General features: G+C 42.5%; 1 protein-coding gene across 2 annotated transcripts in view; it reads left to right on the plus strand.

The window, feature by feature from the left end:
• The first annotated feature begins 11,163 nt into the window (after positions 1-11,163).
• The window catches only part of NRF1 (nuclear respiratory factor 1), a 117,734-nt gene continuing 108,171 nt past the window's right edge, over positions 11,164-20,726 (plus strand). The window contains exon 1 of one of the 2 annotated variants that reach the window (XM_068972828.1): positions 11,164-11,244. The gene's annotated coding sequence lies outside the window, so the exon portion shown is untranslated. The remainder of the gene's footprint in view (positions 11,245-20,726) is intronic. The other variant, XM_068972827.1, reaches the window with a different exon arrangement.

Here is a 20,726-nt window from a genome sequence, read left to right on the forward strand (position 1 = left end):
TCCATCTAAATTGGCCGTCCCTTTAGAAGACTGTCAATGACACCACCCTCTTTCCATCATTTAATTCCTTCTCTCTTTTTTTTTTTTTGCATATGAAGTGTGGTAGTATCCCAGCTTTGTTTTTTTCCCAGTGAGCTGTTTCATTATCCCAATAGTCACATATCCCTGACTAATGCATCTTTATCTCACTCATCTAAAATGCTACCTAAATTTGTGTATAAACATATTCATTTTAAACTCTTTTGTTCCATATATCTATTTTTCTTAAGCTTGAAATGGTTTTAATTATTATTTTCATGTATATTTAAATTTTTTTTAATTTTGGCTCTGCTGGGTCTTCATTTTCTCCAGTTGTGGAGAGCAGGGGTGACTCTTGAGTTGCAGTGTGAGGGCTTCTCACTTTGGTGGCTCTTCTTGTTGTGGTTCCTGGGCTCTAGAGTACAGTCTCAATAGTTGTGACACACAGGCACGTGGATCTTTCTGGACCAGGGATTGAACCTGCATGCTGGCAGGCAGGTTCTTTACCCCAGAGCCACTATGGAAGCCCTCCATCATTTAATTCTTAAAACTTTGGGATAAGTTCTGACCTTTGCCCTCCTAGTCTTTCAATATCTTATCAGTTATCAAGCAGTGTTGAATTTTCCTTAATTTCCCTCACTGATCTTTTTATTTTCATTTTTTTAAGCCATCTCCAATGTAATTCTGGCCTGTTCAGCTTATCTTTCAAGGACTGATATTAAGAGAGTAAGGAGAAGATATTTGGTTGGGGATCTGGGAATGCCTTGGCCAGCCATCTCCTCTTTGTGAGGTCCTGGGGAGGACATATATGTACAGGGAACAATAACACAACCAGGCAAAAGAGAACTTTTATTATTAGCTGCATGAGTGAGTGAGTGCGAAAGTCACTCAGTCGTGTCCAACTCTTTGTGAACCCATGGACTGTACAGTCTATGGAATTCTCCAGGCCAGAATTGGATATCCAGAGTTGGTAGCTGTTCCCTTCTCCAGGGGATCTTCCCAACCCAGGGATCAAACCCAGGTCTCCCGCATTCTTTACCAGCTGAGCCACAAGGGAATCCCATTAGCTGGGTATTTGGCCTTAAATCACAATACAGAAGTCAAGAAAGACAGGCGGGACCCTGGTCATCTCTGTCTATTCTCCTCTGTCAATACTTAAATTTGAGTCTTAGAATCTTACTGTCTAGTGGGACAGAAAGCCACTCTCAACAGAGAAAATGAAGAGAAAGACAAATCCGAAGTCTCTTGGCTCAAAGGCTTAGGCTGTCCCAAGCCTTCATAACTGGGCCTGCTAGGCTTGTAGAAGAGGAAAAGAAAGGATGTTGGCTGGGGTGCTTCTGAATACAGAAGTCGTGTCTGACTCTTTGCAACCCCATGGACTGTAGTCTGCCAGGCTCCTCTGTCCATGGGGATTCTCCAGACAAGAATACTGGAGTGGGTTGCCATGCCCTCCTCCAGGGGATCTTCCCAACCCAAGGATCGAACCTAGGTCTCCCACATTGCACGTGGATTGTTTACCATCTGAGCCACCAGGGAAGTCCATGAATACTGGAGTGGGTAGCGTATCCCTTCTTCAGGGGATCTTTCTGACCCAGGAATTGAACTGGGGTCTCCTGCATTGCAAGCAGATTCTTTACCAGCTGAGCTAGTAGGGCAAGGGTAGCCCTTGTTACCACTGAGGATGTGTTGAAGATGGGAGACTGCATCCACTCATGTTGAAGCTTTTACCTTTTAAAGACTCTACGCCTGGAAAACATAACTTGGTCCATATTCTCCAATTTTAGCAAGGTTTTCTTCTTTTATGGCGGTGGGGTAGGGTGGGATGAAATTTCTTGCTCAACTCCCTGACCTCACGCTAAAGAGGGTGAAGAAGGGGAGAGTCTTGAGTGCCCTCTAGGGACCAGTGGCTCAACTCATACTTGAATTCTAGAGAACCTACACTGTCTTCCCAGGTGGCACAGTTGCAAAGAATCCACCTGCTGGTGTAGGAGATGTAGGTTTGATCCCTGGATCAGGAAGAACCCCATGGAGAAGGAAATGGCAACCCACTCCAGTATTCTTGCCTGGGAACTCCCATGGACAGGAGAGCCTGGCAGGCTGCAGTCTATGGGATCCCTGGCGGGCTGCACTCTGTGAGATCGCAGAGTCAGGCACGACTGAGCATGCATGCACAAGTCTACAGTATTGTGATCTTGTTAGTGCTTTGCTCAAAACTGTCAAAAGCTACCTGTTGTCTTCTGAGTTAAGAATCAGCTCTTAAGGCAGCTATTAGGACCGTCTATGGTCTTAACTTACCATTTTTTTTTGTCATTAGAATGATGGTGGCTCAGTGGTAAAGAATCTGCCTGCCAATGCAGGGGCCTTCCCAAGTGGCACTAGTGGTCAAGAATCCACCTGCCATTGCAGGAGACGTAAGAGACATGGGTTCGATCCCTGGGGCAGGAAGATCCCCTGGAGGAAGGCATGGCAACCCATTCCAGTGCCCTTGCCTGGAGAATCCCAGGGACAGCAGAGTCTGGCAGGCTACAGGTCTGCCAGGAACCTGTAGGTTCTGGTCTGCCAGGAATCCCAGGGTCCTGAACGGTTGGACTCTACTGAAACACTGAGCACCTGAGCACAGGATCATGGTATACAGGGCGAGAGCAGAAAATAATACAAACATAGTCATCCAGTGAAGAGGTCAGCTGGATCTAATCAAGAAGGGAGAGAACTTGGGTGGTTACTAGATGTTTTTAGGATTCATAACCTAATCAATAGGTCCAGAAAAACTAAGTAAAGCATCTTGGGAATCTAATTAGTGTGGTAGGGTCTGAAAACACCCTGTTGACCTAGCATCACATAGAAGGGACCTGGCATGTTCACAGTGGTGGCAGAAGAATCTCATCTTTCTGACACCTCAGGCTGCTGAGGCAGGACTTCCCATTCTCCTGCAAAGGTAAGTCCAGGAGGCTTGAGGCAGTAACCTGAATGTGCTCCAGATGGTAAATGTTGTTTAATCCTAAGACAGTTCAGAATTAAATATGAGAATGATGAAATACACCAAATACACAGCATTCATATTTTCATGTTAACTTTAGTAATACTCTATGTAATTTGGCATTTTGAATGTTTGTAAGATTTAGATTATGTATTAATTCAAGAATATGACAAATGAGCCTTGTGATTCCAGTATAAGATACATAATTGATAACTGATTTTAGACTCATACTAGAGATTTTAATAGTGTGCAAATAATACAGAAAGAGAATCTGACATTCTTTATATTTACAAGTTTATTAGATTTATAAGAGTATTCGATTAACTATTTGCTAGATATCTGATTATTGAACAAGCAACTTGAACTTTTTGCCTTGGTTTTCTCACCTGTAAAATGAGTATAATAATAATACCAGTTTGCTGCATGAGAATGAATGAATTCATACAAGAGCTTGGGATACTGTTTGACTTTTAGTGAATCCTCAGAGAAGTTAGTTTCTGTTGTTATTAAGTATATGAGAAGTGAAAGTGTTGATCGTTCAGTCATGTCCAGCTCTTTGCGACCCCAAGGACTGTAGCCTGCCAGGCTCCTCTGTCCATGGAATTCTCCAGGCAATACTGTATGGGTTGCCATCCCCGTCTCCAGAGGATCTTCTTGACCCAGGGATCGAACCCAGGGCTCCGGCATTGGCAGGCATGTTCTTTACCATCTGAACCATCATGGAAGCCCAATTAAGTATATGAGAAGGGTTCTTTTTTCTTTTTGTTAAATCATGCATTTAATTATTTAAATAGTATTTAATAGATAGCATATTCAAAAGCAGAGACATTACTTTGCCAACAAAGGTCTGTCTAGTCAAGGCTATGGTTTTTCCTGTGGTCATGTATGGATGTGAGAGTTGGACTGTGAAGAAAGCTGAGCACCAAAGAATTGATGCTTTTGAACTGTGGTGTTGGAGAAGACTCTTGAGAGTCCCTTGGACTGCAAGGAGATCCAACCAGTCCATTCTAAAGATCAGTCCTGGGTGTTCTTTGGAAGGACTGATACTAAAGCTGAAACTCCAATACTCTGGCCACCTCATGAGAAGAGTTGATTCATTGGAAAAGACCCTGATGCTAGGAGGGATTGGGGGCAGGAGGAGAAGGGGACGACAGAGGATGAGATGGCTGGATGGCATCGCCGACTCGATGGACATGAGTTTGGGTGAACTCTGGGAGCTGGTGATAGACAGGGAGGCCTGGCGTGCTGCGATTCAGGGAGTCGCAAAGAATCAGACACGACTGAGCGACTGAACTGAACTGAATATAGTATTTAAAAGGCAAAGTGAGGGACCCCTGGTGGTCCAGCAGTTAGGACTCCATGCTCCCAATGCAGGGGGCATGCATGGGTTTGATCCCTGGTTGGGGAATTAAGAGCCTGAGTGCCGCGGGCATGGCAGAAAATAAAAAGCAAAGTCATTATATTATGTACGTAAATGCTGTTTTAAATGTTTAGGGGATTTTACTAACAATGTTGTAAGTGAAGGAGTTATCAAAGGGAGCTTAGTGTATTTAGTTGAGTTGAAGGAGCATTAATCAGCCTCCTCTCAAAGACAAGGTCCACGTTTCCCACTATAATCCTAGCACCAAGGCATTTGGTACCTAATAGGTGCCCAATAAATATGCGTTAACTTGAACTGAGAAGTTGTGTAAAACAGATTTTAAGATGTTATAACCCATTTGTTGTTGTTTAGTCTCTAAGCTTGCATCTGACTCTTGTGAGGCTCCTCCGGCCACGGGATTCTCCAAGCAACGATTCTGGAGTGGGTTGCCATTTCCTACACTAGGGGATCTTCCTAACCCAGGGATCAAACCCATGTCTCCTGCACTGGCAAGTGGATTCTTTACTGCTGAGCCACCAGGGAAGCCCATTATAATCCATAGACACTGTGACTTGAGACGAGGACCACAAGAGGAGGAGGAGCTTTGAGGGAGGATAAAGAGAGCAGGCTTTTCCCCTTTAACCAGAGAAGTCCCTCACCTTGCTTTTTAAATACGATAATTAAATGCATGCTCTAACAAAAAAAAAACCCTCTTCATATACTTAATGATAACAATAATTAACTTACTGCTGCTGCTGCTGTTAAGTCGCTTCAGTCGTGTCCGACTCTGCGTGACCCCATAGACGGCAGCCCACCAGGCTCCCCGTCCCTGGGATTCTCCAGGCAAGTGGAGTGGGTTGCCATTTCCTTCTCCAGTGCATGAAAGTGAAAAGTGAAAGTGAAGTCGCTCAGTTGTGTCCAACTCTTCAAGACCCCATGGACAGCAGCCTACCAGGCTCCTCTGTCCATGGGAGTTTTCAGGCAAGAGTATTGGAGTGGGGTGCCATTGCCTTCTCCGAACTAACTTACTAAGCATTCATTAAAAGTCAAACAGTATCGCAAGCTCTTGTATGAATTTGTTCATTCCCAAGATGCCTAAACATATGGCGTCTGTAACACATGAGCTCAGTTTGCAGTCCCATGCAGGGCAGACCCTCAGGGAAAGAGTTTGGAACGGAAGATACATATTACAGGGGATCATCAGCAGAGCTTGGGTTCAGTGAGAGGAGGGCCCTTGAAAATGATTGTTAAAATTCCCTAGATATATAAACAGATGAGATTAGTGAATTAAACTTAAAGGTGTAAAGAAAGATTGGTTTTAAAAGTTGTTACCTTAATATAGCAAATATTAATAAAAAAAATAATGGGACTTCCCTGGGGGTCCAGTGGTTGGGACTCTGTGCTTCCACTGCAGGGGATGTGGGTTTGAGCCCTGGTCAGGGAACATGCTGATCCCACATGCTGTGCGGAATGGTCAAAAAATAAGTAACAATAAATAGTTTTTTCCATCCGATCTCTCAAAAATCACCTTAGGTATAGAAGAATTCATCTTGACATTTCTAAGCTTGTTACACTGTTCCCTTACACAAATCCCTCGTCTTGGCACTCCTTGAATATTCTAACTTTTTGGGGGAGTACCCAGGGATAGTGACATGTGCTCATGAACACTCATTCATCATTATCATCACAGTAGCCACCACCTATCATATCTGTATTTTGTACTGGACTTCCCAGGTGATTCAGCACTAAAGGATCTTCCTGCAACGTAGGAGACTTGGGTCTGATCCCTCGGTCAGGAAGATCCCCTGGAGAAGGAAATGGCAACCCACTCCAGTATTCTTGCTTGGGAAATCCCATGGACAGAGGAGCCTGGTGGGCTACAGTCCATGGGGGTCACAAAAGAATTGAACACGATTTAGTGACTAAACAATATTTTGTACCAAGCAACTGACATAATTAACGATAATTGGAAAGAGGTAATAATACCCAGCACTTACTACATGCTTCCTGGGCACCAAACACTGTCCTGAGTCCTTTGTGAGTATTATCTCCTCACCTCCATGTCATGGGTGAAGAAAAGGAAGCTTAAAATGTTAAGCCACTTGCCAAAGTCTTACAGGTAGGAAGTGGTATGTCCAGGCTTGGAACTGGGAATTTGACCTCAGCACTCATGTTGACTGGGGGCAGCACTCTCTAGTAATGCAGACCCTGCTTGGGCCCACCCTTGATGTTCCCAAAGAGGCAAAACTCCTTGAAGTTGTGTCCATAGTGCCAAGGTCCCATCCATCCTTGGCTGGAGTTGTGCACATTCCTAACTAGAGATGCGGCAGCTGCTACTGCTCTTGGAGCTCCACGCAGTTTATCAGTGGGTCCTGAAGAGTCCCCTGTGAAAACAGTTGCCCCAGCTCATCTCTCTTTGTTTCTTCCTCCCCCTAGTTCTCACATAGCTTCATTTTGATTACCACCTGTATCCCTCCTCACTTGGTACTTAGCACACAGTACAATTTTTAATAGGTAATGAGTCAATCAAATGAGCATTCCAACTTTGTTGGTATCTAGTTTTTCTTTAAGAACCAACTTTGTTGGTACCTCAGTTCAGTTTAGTTGCTTAGTTGTGTCCAACTCTTTGTGACCCCATGGACTGCAGCACGGCAGGCCTCCCTGTCCATCCATCACCAACTCTCGGAGCCTACTCAAACTCATGTCCATTGTGTCAGTGATGCCATGCAACCATCTCATCCTCTGTCATCCCCTTCTCCTGCCTTCAATCCTTCCCAGCATCAGGGTCTTTTCAAATGAGTCAGTGCTTCACATCAGGTGGCCAAAGTATTGGAGTTTCAGTCCTTCCTTCAGCATCAGTCCTTCCAATGAAAATTCAGGACTGATCTCCTTCAGAATGGACTGGTTGGATCTCCATGCAGTCCAAGGGACTCTCAAGAGTCTTCTCCAACACCACGGTTCAAAAGCATCAGTTCTTCAGCGCTCAGCTTTCTTTATAGTCCAACTCTCACATCCATACATGACTACTGGAAAAACCATAGCTTTGACTAGATGGACCCTTGTTGGTAAAGAAATGTCTCTGCTTTTTAATATGCTGTCTAGACTGGTCACAGCTTTTCTTGCAAGGAGCAAGTGTCTTTTAATTTCATGGCTGGAATCACCATCTGCAGTGATTTTGGAGCCCCAAAAAATAAAGTATCCCACTGTTTTCACTGTTTCCCCATCCATTTCCCATGAAGTGATGGGACCAGATGCCATGATCTTAGTTTTCTGAATGTTGAATTTTAAGCCAACTTTTTCACTCTCCTCTTTCACTTTCATCAAGAAGCTCTTTAGTTCTTCTTCAATTTCTGCTGTAAGCATGGTGTCATCTGCATATCTGAGGTTTTTTATATTTCTCCTGGCAATCTTGATTCCAGCTTATGCTTCATCCAGCCTGCCATTTTGCATGATGTACTCTGAATATAAGTTAAATAAGCAGGGTGACAATATAGAGCCTTGATGTACTCCTTTCCCAATCTTGAACTATTCTGTTGTTCCATGTCCAGTTCTAACTGTTGCTTCTTGTCCTGCCTACCGATTTCTCAGAAGGCAGGTCAGGTGGTCTGGTATTCCCATCTCTTAAAGAATTTTCTACAGTTTGCTGTGATTCACACAGTCAAAGGTTTTGGTGTAGTCAATAAAGCAAAATCTTCTTTAATCTCTTACAGTAGATTTTTCCATATTTTTTCTGAGACTGATTCTAGAATCTCAGGTTCTGTTGAGCCATTTGGTCAGAGCAGTTGGAGTTCCCAGGCTCCCTTGTTTTGGGAAGTTGAATGGCCTTCTGTGCCCACAGGTTCCTCATGTGTGGATTCAACCAACGGGAGATCAAAAATACTTGGAGAAAAATTGCAGAAAATTCCAAAAAGCAAAACTTGAATTTGCTATGCACTGGCAACTATTTACATCACATTTACATTGTATTTACAATTATTTACATAGCATTTACATTTTATTAGGTATTCTAAGTAATTTAGAGATGATTTAAAGTATATGAGAGGATGGGAAGATGTGAGTGGGTTCTATGCAAATACTAGCATGTATGCCATTTTATATAAGGGACTTGAATGTCTTGGGATTTTGTTATCTGTTAGAGTTCTAAAACTACAACTCCTCCAAAACTGAGAGCCACAGACCAAGTGTAATTTGTATTACTTTTCTATTTTTCTGAGGTGGGTAGATACAGGTCTTTCATCATATGTTTATTGAAGGTCTATTGGGACTTCCTTGGTGGTCAAGTGGTTAAGACTCCATGCTGTCGGGTTTGATCCTTAGTTGGGGAACTAAGATCCTACATGCCTCATAAACAAAATCCCTACCCTCATGCAACTTCTGAATTATGGAAGATACACGGTTGGAGAAGTACTGTATACAAAGTATAATCCAGTGCTTTCAAACTTTTTTTGCAACTGTAAGACAAGAAGAAATGTATTTTATAGCATGATCTAGCACAAACATACACACATATGTACATACATTTATACACCTGAAATGAGTTTCATAGAACAAGAGTCTGACTGGGTTTGATGTCCTGTGATATTTTCCCTTTCTTTTATGGAATGTTGGTCAAGACTCACTAAATTAATTTTAGTGCCTCTCAATCTACAGTCTGATAAAAGCTGGTAATGGTTAAGAGCACAACACTGAGGTCAGGCTGATGGCTTTCAGACCTGGCTCCATCTTTTACTCTCTGGGTTTGAACAAGAAATCTCTTATTAATCTTGCTTCTCCATCACCAAAATGAGATAATAACAATAATACCGGTATCTACCTCATAGACTCCACTTGAGAATCAAGTAAGAAAGGAGGCAATGTGTATAAGGAATGTAAAATGGGGCCTGACAGGATGTGAAGGCTCAGTGAACATAGGTGTTAAATACTGGGTGTGATGATGGAAGGAGGAAAGGAGGGAATGTTTCCTGGAGGAGAGCTTAAAGAGGTACTAGGAATTATTCAGGGGCAGGTTTAAGCAGATACAGAGAAGAGAGAGAAGCTCTGTGCAGAGAGCAGTCCTTGCAATAGCTGAGAGATGGGAGAACTTCCTCTGTCCTATGACCAGAGAGCTTCCCAGTTTGGTTGTAGTCTGAGGGAGTAGTCTGTGGCAGATGAGGTTAGAGATGGCAGTTTGGGGTCACAGCCTTGTAATGAAAAAGGGGCAAGCCACTCCAGTATTCTTGCTGAGAACCCATGAACAGTATGAAAAGGCAAAAAGGTATGCCACCAGAAGGTAACCCCCCAGGTCCGAAGATGTCCAGTATGCTACTGAGAAGGGCAATTACTAATAGCTCCAGAAAGAATGGAGCAGCTAGGCTAAAGCAGAAACTAAGGGCCCTGAGGGCACCTCAAAGAGTTTTACACTTTAACTTATGTGTAATGGGATCTTATTAAGCCTGTTAAGTAGAGAAATGACATGATTTACTTTTTTGAAAGACCATTGACACTGGAGGGTGGAGAATGGATTGGAGAAGGCAATTCCTGCAGCAGGGAGACCATGAAGGATCTATTGCAGTATCTTGAGAGATGCGAGTCACCTGGACCAAGGAAAAAATGACATGGAACAACTGTTTCAAAAGATCTAACTGGATAATGGCATTTGAGGGAGAAAGGAGTAATGGATCCTTCCTAGGTTTCTGGCTTGAACACCTAGGTGGTAGGTGGGGACACTCACTCTATTAGAAATGCTGGATGAAAAAGACATTTCGTTTTTAGTTACCGTTGCATTTTGAGATTAATGGAATCTTGCCGAAAATTAAAAGTATCCGGATTTTGTGAAACTGTTTCCTGACACACTTCGGGATGTTTATTAAGTCCCTAAAACAACTGGTTCTTAAACTGTGGGGCTTGACAACCATGGGTATTCACGGGTGGGGGAGGAATGGGGAGGGGAGTTAGAAATGTGGGTTCCTGGGCTAAGAAGCTAAGATTCTGGAGAAACCATTTGGACCCCAGAATTTAAATAATTAGCCTGAATGACCCCGATGCAGGTAGTCTCCAGACCTCAATTTAAAAAACAAAGAACACTCTCCGGTGTCTCTAACATTAGTTTTTCTACTCTTGAGCCCTCTCTACTTGCTTGGGGGGTCCCTATTGCTTCTGACTGCCTCCACGCATCGATTATGTTCTTAACAGTGAGGACTTCCTTTTCCTAACAAGTACATACATCTCCAGGGCGCCCAGAAAAATATTTGGCAACGAACAGGCCCTCTAGAAATGTTTGCCAAACGAATGAATGGGCGAAAACATTTATAGATTGCTCGGTACAAAAACTTTAGCTTTTAAATAGTTCGGCAGGGTTTGAATAGAGAAGCAAAGGTCATTCCAAAGGCAGGGTGAAGATGCGACTGGCAAGGCAGCGGGGAGGAAAAGGCGGGGGAAGCCCCATGTCGGTGATCGAGGCACACTCGGGAGGTCCTAATTCCCGGACTCGGGGGGCGAAAAATGTGACTTTTTACAGATTAGCAACCATCTTGGGTTGCCTGCCTTACTTCCTCGGGCCGTCCACATTTGACTTTAATACTGTTGCCTCTGCGATTCCGGCCCGATCCAAAACTCTGAAGGGAAGGGTGAACGCAGGGAGACCTCGGGGGGCTGCGGAGACCCGAGCCCAAGCCCCCTCGGGGATGCCCCGCCGAAGTAGCGCCGACCTCCCCATCATGGCGGCGGCCGGGCGGGGAAGCCGAGCCCGTGCGTCGCGTGCGTGCCTCCTCTCCCTCCCCTCCCCCTCCTCGGCGGCGGCGGCGGCTTAGGCGGCAGCGCTCGCCATTGCCGCTGGTGGCAGGAGGCTGCGAGGAGCCGGCGCGGTCGCAGTCTCCACGGCGCAGGCCCACGGTAGCGCAGCCGCTCTGAGGTGAGTGCCCTACCGCGCAATCTCCAGCTATTTCAGCCCCGGCGCAGCCGCAACACGCCGCCCGCCCGCCGGCCGGCCGGCCCGCCCCGCAGCCAGCACCCTGCCGCCCCCGGCTCCAGGCCTGGGCCCCCGCCGGATTCGGCCCGCCTCGGGCGGGGGGCCCCGGCCCGGCCCAGTCAAACCGCCACCCCGAGGATGCGCAGGCCGCACTAGGCCCCAGGCGTCCTGGCGGGCTCGGGAGGGAGGCGCTGCCCTCCCGAGAGCCCCCAGGGTTCCGGCCTGCCCCGTCGCTTAAGGCTCTCGGGGCCGCGGCCTCCTCTCCGCCGTGGAACCCGGGGCCCCGGCCCGGCCTTCCCGTGGGTTCGGGAGCTGGAGGCCCGGGAGAGCGCGCTGGCCTGGGAGCGGGAGGTGGGCGGGCTGCGCGGGACCGGAGCGGCGGCTCCCAGCTCGCCTCCTCGGCCCTTCCCGGCTCTGGTCCGCGGGCGGCGCGGCGCGGCGGGCTGGGCTGGGCCGGGCCGGGGCGCGGGAGCCGCTCTCTCCTGCGGGAGAGGAGGCTGGCTCTTCGGGAGACCTCCGAAGCTTCCCTCCCGCCGGGGTGGCGTGGGCTTGTTACCCAGGTAGACTGGGGGACGCTGGAATATGGCGCGTTGCCCACCTTCTTGCAAGTTAGGAGGCGGCAGCGGCGGCATTTCAAGGAGGAGGGCGCAGAGTCCTTTTGTACGCAGAAATAAGGAGCGACATTGTGTTTTCTTCCCTAGCTAAGATGCTGCGGGTGGAGGGGCCTCGGTTCTTTCTGTGCTTGGGGTGTTAGTCCCCAGGGGGAGGGATAGGGGGAGTGGCGCGACCCGGGAAGGGACCAAACCTTTGACACTGGGAAGACAGGAGCTCTGGATGGCCTTGTGCATGGGTATTATCCCACAACCCCAGCCTTTCGGGGAACTCAAGGGTTTGCTCTTGCATGTTAGCCACTTAACTGGGCTATGATGTCCACCTCCTCTCTCACCTGTTGTGCCGTTGCTGTTGGTTCTAAACTTTCGACAGTCCATCTGACTGTGCCCATCAAAACTTGAAGTTGTTTAAGAATTTTAATATTTTTAGGGCTTCAAATGATAACTGGTCCAGCCAGTTGTCCAGCTGTTGCCTGGTCTCCATCCCTTCTTAAGCATTAGGTTAGAATATATTAATTGCTTGTTTTAGAGCTGATGTCAGTTGTGCTTAACCCTTTCTGTGGTCAGAGTAAAATTCACATTTTCTTAAGTGTGTAGAAACAGGGTATTGGAAACTCTGTGGTGAAAGGTAATGTGAGTGAGACTGTCAGCTCGGACAGTGCTCTGCAAGAGAATGGGTATGCACATCTCACACCTTTTGTTGCAGGATATCATCTGCTGTCACAGTGATCCTTTCCCCATTTCACCTTCCCCCAGTTTAAAAAAAAAAAATTCCTTTTTCTTTGGCCTTGAACAGTAAGTTACTGGATTGTTCCTCACTCAAGGGAGGTTGGGGGCGAGGGCTGGGAGATGCTAGGATTTTTTTTCTTCTCATAAGTCAGTAGTAGCCTGACTCCCTAGAATTGTGTTTGAAAGTTCTTGATGTGTTATTTCATAGTGAAAATATGACTAGCCCTTATCTGTGCATCCAAGTGAGATTTCCATGTTTTATGAGCGCAGAAGCAAACATGCAGTTATCAAATGTAATGTAGTATACTTAACCTTAACTTGGGTCCAGAACTGCATGCAGTATTTTTTTGCAGGACCTTTTTTTTCCCCTCAGACGGGAGTTAGATGTGCGTTTCAGTGGGGTCCATCAGGATAAGAATTACTGTTTACTCTCTTTTGGTTCATCCTTATCTGAAGTCCTTTGATTTCAGTGCATGCCTTCCTCCTCCCCCCATCTCAGACTCAGCATACATGAGGAAAATGATTTTTTGCTTGGAAGTTGAATCCCCTATATTCTCATTTAGGGGGAAAGAAGATTTCTTATTCCCAAGCCAAGAGTTTTCTTAACCAGGTTTTAAGCAAATTCAGCTCCTGGATTTAGGGAAATATCTCTAAGTGTAGGAGATAATGAGAGCCCTTGTCTAGATGAAGAGGGAATTAAAGGAGAAGGAATTTCAGGTTTCCCTCCCAATTCTTGTGTATTCCAATGGAACCCAGATTGTAGTTGTTTTTTTTAATTAAATCACAATTATGTATCCATCTCTAATTTTGTTAGGTAGCTGAAGACCAACTTCCTAGGATATGAGTTCCCATTGCATCATAAGTTCAAGCATTCTTTCTTCAAGAAGTATTTTATGTGAAATGATAGGAAGTAGGTGACTTTTAAGGGAAATTAAGCTCCTTGTAGTCTGGGGTTAAATTTTTTATACCTCTTTCCTTATATGTAATAAGGCATTCAATCAGTGTTAGTTGGGGAATGATAATAATATGAGGAACAAGTAATGATTGAAATTAAATTTTTTTTCCACAAGTATTTGAGCAGGCATGTTGGTTTCTGGAAGGACTAAACTGTCAGCCTTTAGAAGCGCACCCTCCAGTCTCTGGAGAAAGGGAAGTTATTGCATACATTCAGCTTCTGTCAGATATCTTTAGGCAAGCTCAGTAGTCCTTCATGCTGCAGTGGGCCCTTTCATCCACTCAGTGCCCTTCTGTAAAGTTGGAGGGTAAAGGGGGAGCTCTGTGGGTTGTTGAGTCGCAGAAGTGTCTAATCTCAAGAGTTTCCGCGTACTCTCTGTAGGGCTATAATTAATCCAAGAAATTCGATATTTGGATTTAGATGTTTATATGTGACTTAAGTGTAATGTTTATTAATATGTTTGTGTGTGTATGTATATATATATTTAGTATTTGGAAAATCATTCTTGCCGAAGAATACCAATCTTTGGTTTTATAAAAAAATTTCAGAAAATGCTTTATACCGAAGTACATTTTCTCTGTGCTCTTTCATGTTTTCCTTGAGAGCTGAAGCCAGTGTTTTCAGCCTGCGCTTACCCAGATATAATTTTTCATGAATGCTTAGTAAGACAGCAATGGGAAAGAAACCCACTTGTTAAGTTTATTTTAGAAACATTTTATTTAGACCAAGTCCAATCAGTATTTTTTTAGGCTCTGGATACATGTTAACTTTTGAGCATTATGTATCATATAGTTCCTTCCTTACTGACTCCCTGGTGGATTATCTACTTTCTTGGCTTTTCAGGTAGTACTTTTATCCATCAGTATTTTACTAAGGAGGTCAGGCTGGAAGAGAAAGAGTAAAGGAGGGGAAACAAATCAATTTCAGGTGTTTCCAGACGATTATAACCACATTGAGCTATTGGAAACTTTTAATCCTGGAGCAACAAGAATGCTTTGTCTGAAGTTATTTTTATGTAATATGGAGAAAATTTAGAAAATGAACAGAATTTATGATTGCTATGTGGATTATATATACCTTGGAGTTTGTGTGTGTGTGTGTATATATATATTATATATATATAAATTTTTTTTCCTGCAGTGTGGTTCATAATTCAGCTAAAATGTTTCAGTCCTGCTCAGAGTGGTTTAATTACTGAACCTTCAAAAATGTTTCATACATACATAGTCTTTAGTCCTAAAATGTGAACATTTATATGAACTGAAGAAAAGTCAGAAATACAACTTCATAAAGATATTCTAGTATATTTTTAAAAGACTCTCCCCACCCCCACCCCCATAAAAAAGGCAAAACAAAACTAGGGGGCATTTAAGGCGGGCCTACTACATTGTGATCCTTTGAGGTCAGTCTGTATTTTATCATCAACAGCAGTCACTTAGAAAATAAACCGACCATAAGGAATCTTCTTCAGAATTCCAACTTGATAACCTTCCTTATCAAACTGTTTCTGAGCCATTAGATAGTTTCTGAGGAAGCCATGCCCAGTAAGGGAGGAGTGTGTGTGTGTGTTGGGAGAGAGAGGGTAGGGAGGAGGGGGGGAAAAGGTAGATGAAACTGGTAAAAGAACCTGATTTTATTCATTGGATGATCACTGAAATTTTGGAGATGTATTTTTAAAAGAAGCTGAAAGAGCTACTTTTGTGTGGGTCATTTGGATGATATGCATGATTTGGTGTGTGCTGTTTGCAGTGTATTATTTAGTATATCAGGCTTCCCTGGTAGTTCAGACAGTAAAGTATATCAGTATAGTATTCACATTTGTTCATGTATGCTGATTTCTGTGGTTACAAATGTGAAAAGTTTGGCTGACAGTGTAAGTGGAAATTTTCATCAGAACTCTTCAGTGGTGCCTATTGGATAAACTATGCCAAGCCTTTTTCAGAATCATGAAGAATGAACTTTGTGTGCTTAAATGTTAAGACCATTTTTTAAAAGAGCTTATATTTACTGTTGGTAATTGTAAAGTCTTAGCTTTTTAGAACTTGGAGAGTCTGTTTCCTTGCTGCCATTGAATGTTAATGTGGTTAGACTGACAGCGAAATCTACAAAAGACAAGAGGATATGAGGAAATATCCCCATGAAATATTGCTTAAAAACTAAGCGGGGGACTTGAAGTGGAGAGCTAGGGACCCAGTTCAGTTCAGTCGCTCAGTCATGTCCAGCTCTTTGTGACCCCACGGAGTGCAGCATGCCAGGCTTCTCTGTCTTATCACCAACTCCTGGAGCCTGCTCAAACTCATGTACATCGCATCGGTTTGCCATCCAACCCAACCATTTCATCCTCTGTCTTCCCCTTCTCCTCCCACTTTCCATCTTTCCCAGCATCAGGGTCTTTTAATGAGTCAGTTCTTCACATCAGGTGGCCAAAGTATTGGAGTTTCAGCTTTAGCATCAGTCCTTCCAATGAATATTCAGGACTGATTTCCTTTAGGATTGACTGGTTGCTAGGGACTAGGGGACTTAATTTAATTTATGCTTAAAAGAGAATGAGGCATCCTCTCCACTGAGAAATAACCTTAAGTGTGTCCTCACTCTGGAGTTTTGCCATTCATTCACTAGGTAGCATTTAAATATATACTATATTCCAGACATGTTCTAGATGCAAGAGGAACAAATAAATCATGGGCTTTGTCTATAGGGAGGAAAGATAAGGGTTCAACTAACTATAATACAACTTGTTGAGCACTAAAATGAAGAAAGAGTTGTGTGGGATTATAGAAGAAGGGATGGAATTCTGGGGGAAGGGATGAGTGTGATGCAGGGAGATTAACTGAGGTTAGGGAAGACTTTTCATGTAGTGGATGTTTTAAGTATTGGGTTAGCCAAAAAGTTGGTTTGGGCTTCTCTGTACCATCTTAAAGACCTGAATGAACGTCCTGGCCAACACATTAGGACTTTGAAGGATGAGTAGCTGCTTTACTGATGAGAAAGAAGAGGCTATAGAGGAAGGGCATTGATAGTCTGATTTGAGAAATACCAAGTAGATTTTGCTATACTTGGGGAAGTACTGGGAAATGAAGCTGGTGAGATTGTGGCCTGATTAGGAAGAACATGGAGTTAAAGATTATAGTTGGTTAATGGATAATGATGATGCCTTTAATAAAGTAAGGAATGTATAGGGAGAACAGAGCTTGAGGAGGAAGGTAAATAGGATATGATGTATGATGCTAGGGGTAGGGATCAAGATAATGCCGAATAGGTAAAGTTAGGTACCTAATGATTTGGACTTTAGATCAAGGGAAAATGGTGGCGGGGGGGGTGGGTGGTCTGTTAGGATCTTTGTATTCGTGGGCATAATGTGATGTAAAAACTGCCGAAGAGTATAATATCAAGAGTGAGGATGCAACTGAGGGCAGCCCTGGGTAGCGTCTATATCTGAAGGTCAAGTGGAAGAACAGAGGCCTGTAAGGGAAGTTGAAAACCAATGCCTGAAGAGAGAAGGTAAATGGTATAGTGTTGAAGAAACTGAGGGTAGGGATTAAGGGAATTTTAACAGGGTATAGCAATGAGAGGAATACTGCAGAGCTCCTTGAGATAAAAACTGGATTTTATCAGGATATGTTTATGTGTGTGTATGTATGTATTATTTTGTAATGAATCATGATAATTAAACAGGTTTATAGAGTCTTATTGAATATAGAGGTAGAGCCTTAAAACACAAGTTAATATTAATGGATGACAAGCGTTTAGAAATAGGTCCTGTTATTCAGGAGAATTACAGCATTAAAAACTTTGGGAGATGACTTGAATTTTAACAATTAGAGTTTATGTATTTGAGTATATATAGTGTAGCATATTTGTGCTTATCATCTCTTAAAACACAAATTCCTTTTGAAGGGATTTGAGGTTTTATTATATGATACAGGCAGGGGTTTTTAACTTGGGTTTTATAATTCTGGGGTTCATGGATATATTTTGGCTATGAGATTCTGCGTCTTGAAATTGTTTGAAAAATATTGTGCGCCTATGTGATTTTTCTGTGAAGAGGGTCCTTAACTTTTATAAGATTCTCAAGGGGTTCTTGACACAGAAAAGTTAAGGGCCTTTTTGGCCCTTGGTAATGTAAATGTTGGCTCTGTTAGTTTGCTGAAATCAGTTATCCTGACTAGGCTAGATCAAGCAAGGGAAATTCTGAGTAGGTGTTTGGGGTGAGGAACTTTGGGAAGATGGAAGGTACCTTTCAGAGAGAAGAGTAGGAGCGCCAGAAGGAAGGTGGGAGGAATGCCAAAGCAAAGCTTAACCAGCTTTAGAATTTTGTCAAGTCATCTGAATTCCTTGCTTTTTTATATTCCAGAATTTGTACTTGTACTATATATGACTATTCATGCACTCTATACAATAGGCTTTGTGGGAGAATCAAATTACTATTGTTTTAAAGAGAAAGTAAGTTTTGAAAGAAAGCTAAATAGTTCATTAGGTTACAATCAAACTCACTTTTAAATTTTTATTTTTATTTTACATTGGAGTAGTTGATCTGTAACGTGTTAGTCTCAGGTGTACAGCAAAGTCAAATTCATTTTTAAGGTTGCTTATATGCACTTTAGAAAACTTCTAAAGTACACATATGAATATATTCTTTACTGTCTGAGCCACCAGGGAAGTCCATAGAAAACTTCTACAATGTACATGTATCAATCTGCTGATCTGGGACAAGACATTTATTCTCTCCTTGCTTAATTTTTCTGACTGTGAAATGAAAATACCATTGGCTTGTTTTATAGAGTCTGTATAAAATATGACAATTTAGAAATACTTTAAGATCTAAGATGATATAATGGTAACAAATTGCTAGTGTCCATGTTTCTTAAATCATTGATAAAATGCAGAAATTTAAGCAGATTATTTAATAATGTTTCATACTAGAACTTTACTTGACTCCCAAAATATTTCATTCTGAAGTTTTAGATGATTGATCATTTTAACTTTTTTCTTCTCATCTTTGGATCCTAATTAGATTAGGAGGCAATTTTGTCCGCTGGCCCTGGATTCTAGTCAGTGATCTCTAACTTTTGTTGTCACCCTTACAAGTAAGTTTTGAGCGCACATTCTGAAAAACATTTATTTATAGATGGTATTCCTGTTATTGTACTAGTATATTTAAGTGCATTATAAAATATGTAGAAGGTAAACATTTTAAAAGGATCAGGTAAAAATTGTCCTGCTGATTGATTTAATGATGGTTCAGTAATTTGTGAGCTTGATTTGCTTGTTTTTGTAAATATATTTGCTTATAATTCATGTTTTTTTTCTGTAATTAATGCCAGTTGGCAGTTGTATAGGATACCCTGTAAAAATATTGGTAAATGTAAGAATTACATGAATAAACATGTTGGATAATCTTAAGAAAATTTGTGTTATGCAGTTTGCAATTGGGCTTGTGTTTGTGGATTACCTTTGAAAGTGAAAGTCGCTCAAGTTGTGTCCAACTCTTTGTCTCATAGTCCATGGAATTCTCCAGGTCAGAATACTGGAGTGGGTAGCCTTTCCCTTCTTCAGGGGATCTTCCCAATCCAGGGATCAGACCCAGGTCTCCCACATTGCAGGTGGATTCTTTACCAGCCGAGGCACCAGGGAAGCCCAAGAATACTGGAGTGGGTAGCCTATCCCTTCTCCAGCGGATCTTCCTGACCCAGGAATTGAGCCAGGGTCTCCTGCATTGCAGGCAGATTCTTTACCAACTGAACTATCAGTGAAGCCCTTTGTCTCATTAAAAAATTCTTAAATAAAATTTCCGTAGTAGATCTTTCACATAATAATCACAAATGAAAGAGTCAGTGTGCTACATAAAAACACCATCATATGTGTGTTACTTGCTCAGTCTTGTCCAGCTGTCTGCGACCCCATGGACTGTAGCCTGACATGTTCCTCTGTCTGTGAAATTCTCCAGGCAAGAATACCAGAGTGGGGTTGCCATTTCCTTCTCCATGGGATCTTCCCTACCCAGGGACTGAACCTGGGTGCCTTGCAGGCAGATACTTTACCATCTGAGCTACCCTTAAGGTCTTTTGACCCTATACTGAATTTAGAAGCTAAATTGAAGAAATAATTCCAGTATCACCAATTATGTGATTGATTGTTAACATTTTTGTCTTCCTTAATTTTTAATCTCTGTATTTTGAAAGTTTCTCTACATTGAAAATGTATAATTTTTGCAGTGAAAATTTTTAGAAAAGAAATAAAGCAACCAAATCAATGGTTATCTTTGCTCATAATGACAATGCATTAATTTTTATAATTAGAAAATATAAAAAGTATGATTATGGCCATAATATAATTATGGCCATAGGGAGTCACTAACAGATTTTGGGCGCACAAGTCAATTATTCTCACTAGGCCTATTTCCCCATTTGAAAAATGAAGAGTACAGAAATGGTAAAGTTTCTTACTAAATAAAAAGTTCCTTCTAAAATTATTTCTGAGTTGTGTTATGACATGTTAATAAATATATTTTCTTCTTGTAAAAAGTATGTAAATATGTTCATTGTAGCAAAGAGAAAAAATTTTAAAATAATTATAAATAGCTTACAATTATTTAGATATTTAACAATATTTTAATTATATGGTTTTAGATATTTTCTGAGTATACATGTATGTTGCATGTACACTCACACTGTGCTTGTACGTACTGTATGATAATATGAAATAGTACTCTGTATACTGTCTTGAACCAGAGATGTCTAAGGATATTTGATTTGTTGATTTTTGCCTTGGAACATTCTTAATGGAACAGTTATTAAATCTATTTCAATGAAATATAAAAGACATTGAAAGTTTCTATCCAAATACAAATTTGTCCAGGAATGCTTACTGCCTGTTTCATGCTCTGTATGGTTTTGCTGAGGTAAGGGTAGCTTGGAGTAAGAATGGAAGGGCTTGCCTGTGAAAGCTTACTTAGTGAAGAATGAAAGCTAAATCCTGGGTTAACCTCAATTTCATTCACATATTAACTTGCTTTTTCTCCACTCTGTCCTCACAGTTACTGAGCCAGGATTCCTATTTATAGGATAGTTTCTGGTTTGTGTCAATGTTGCTAGTCTTTTATTTTGTCCTGGGACCTTCTAAGTTGTTAT

Source organism: Capricornis sumatraensis, chromosome 5, assembly GCF_032405125.1.
Source record: "Capricornis sumatraensis isolate serow.1 chromosome 5, serow.2, whole genome shotgun sequence".
NCBI classification, from domain to species: Eukaryota; Metazoa; Chordata; class Mammalia; order Artiodactyla; family Bovidae; genus Capricornis; species Capricornis sumatraensis.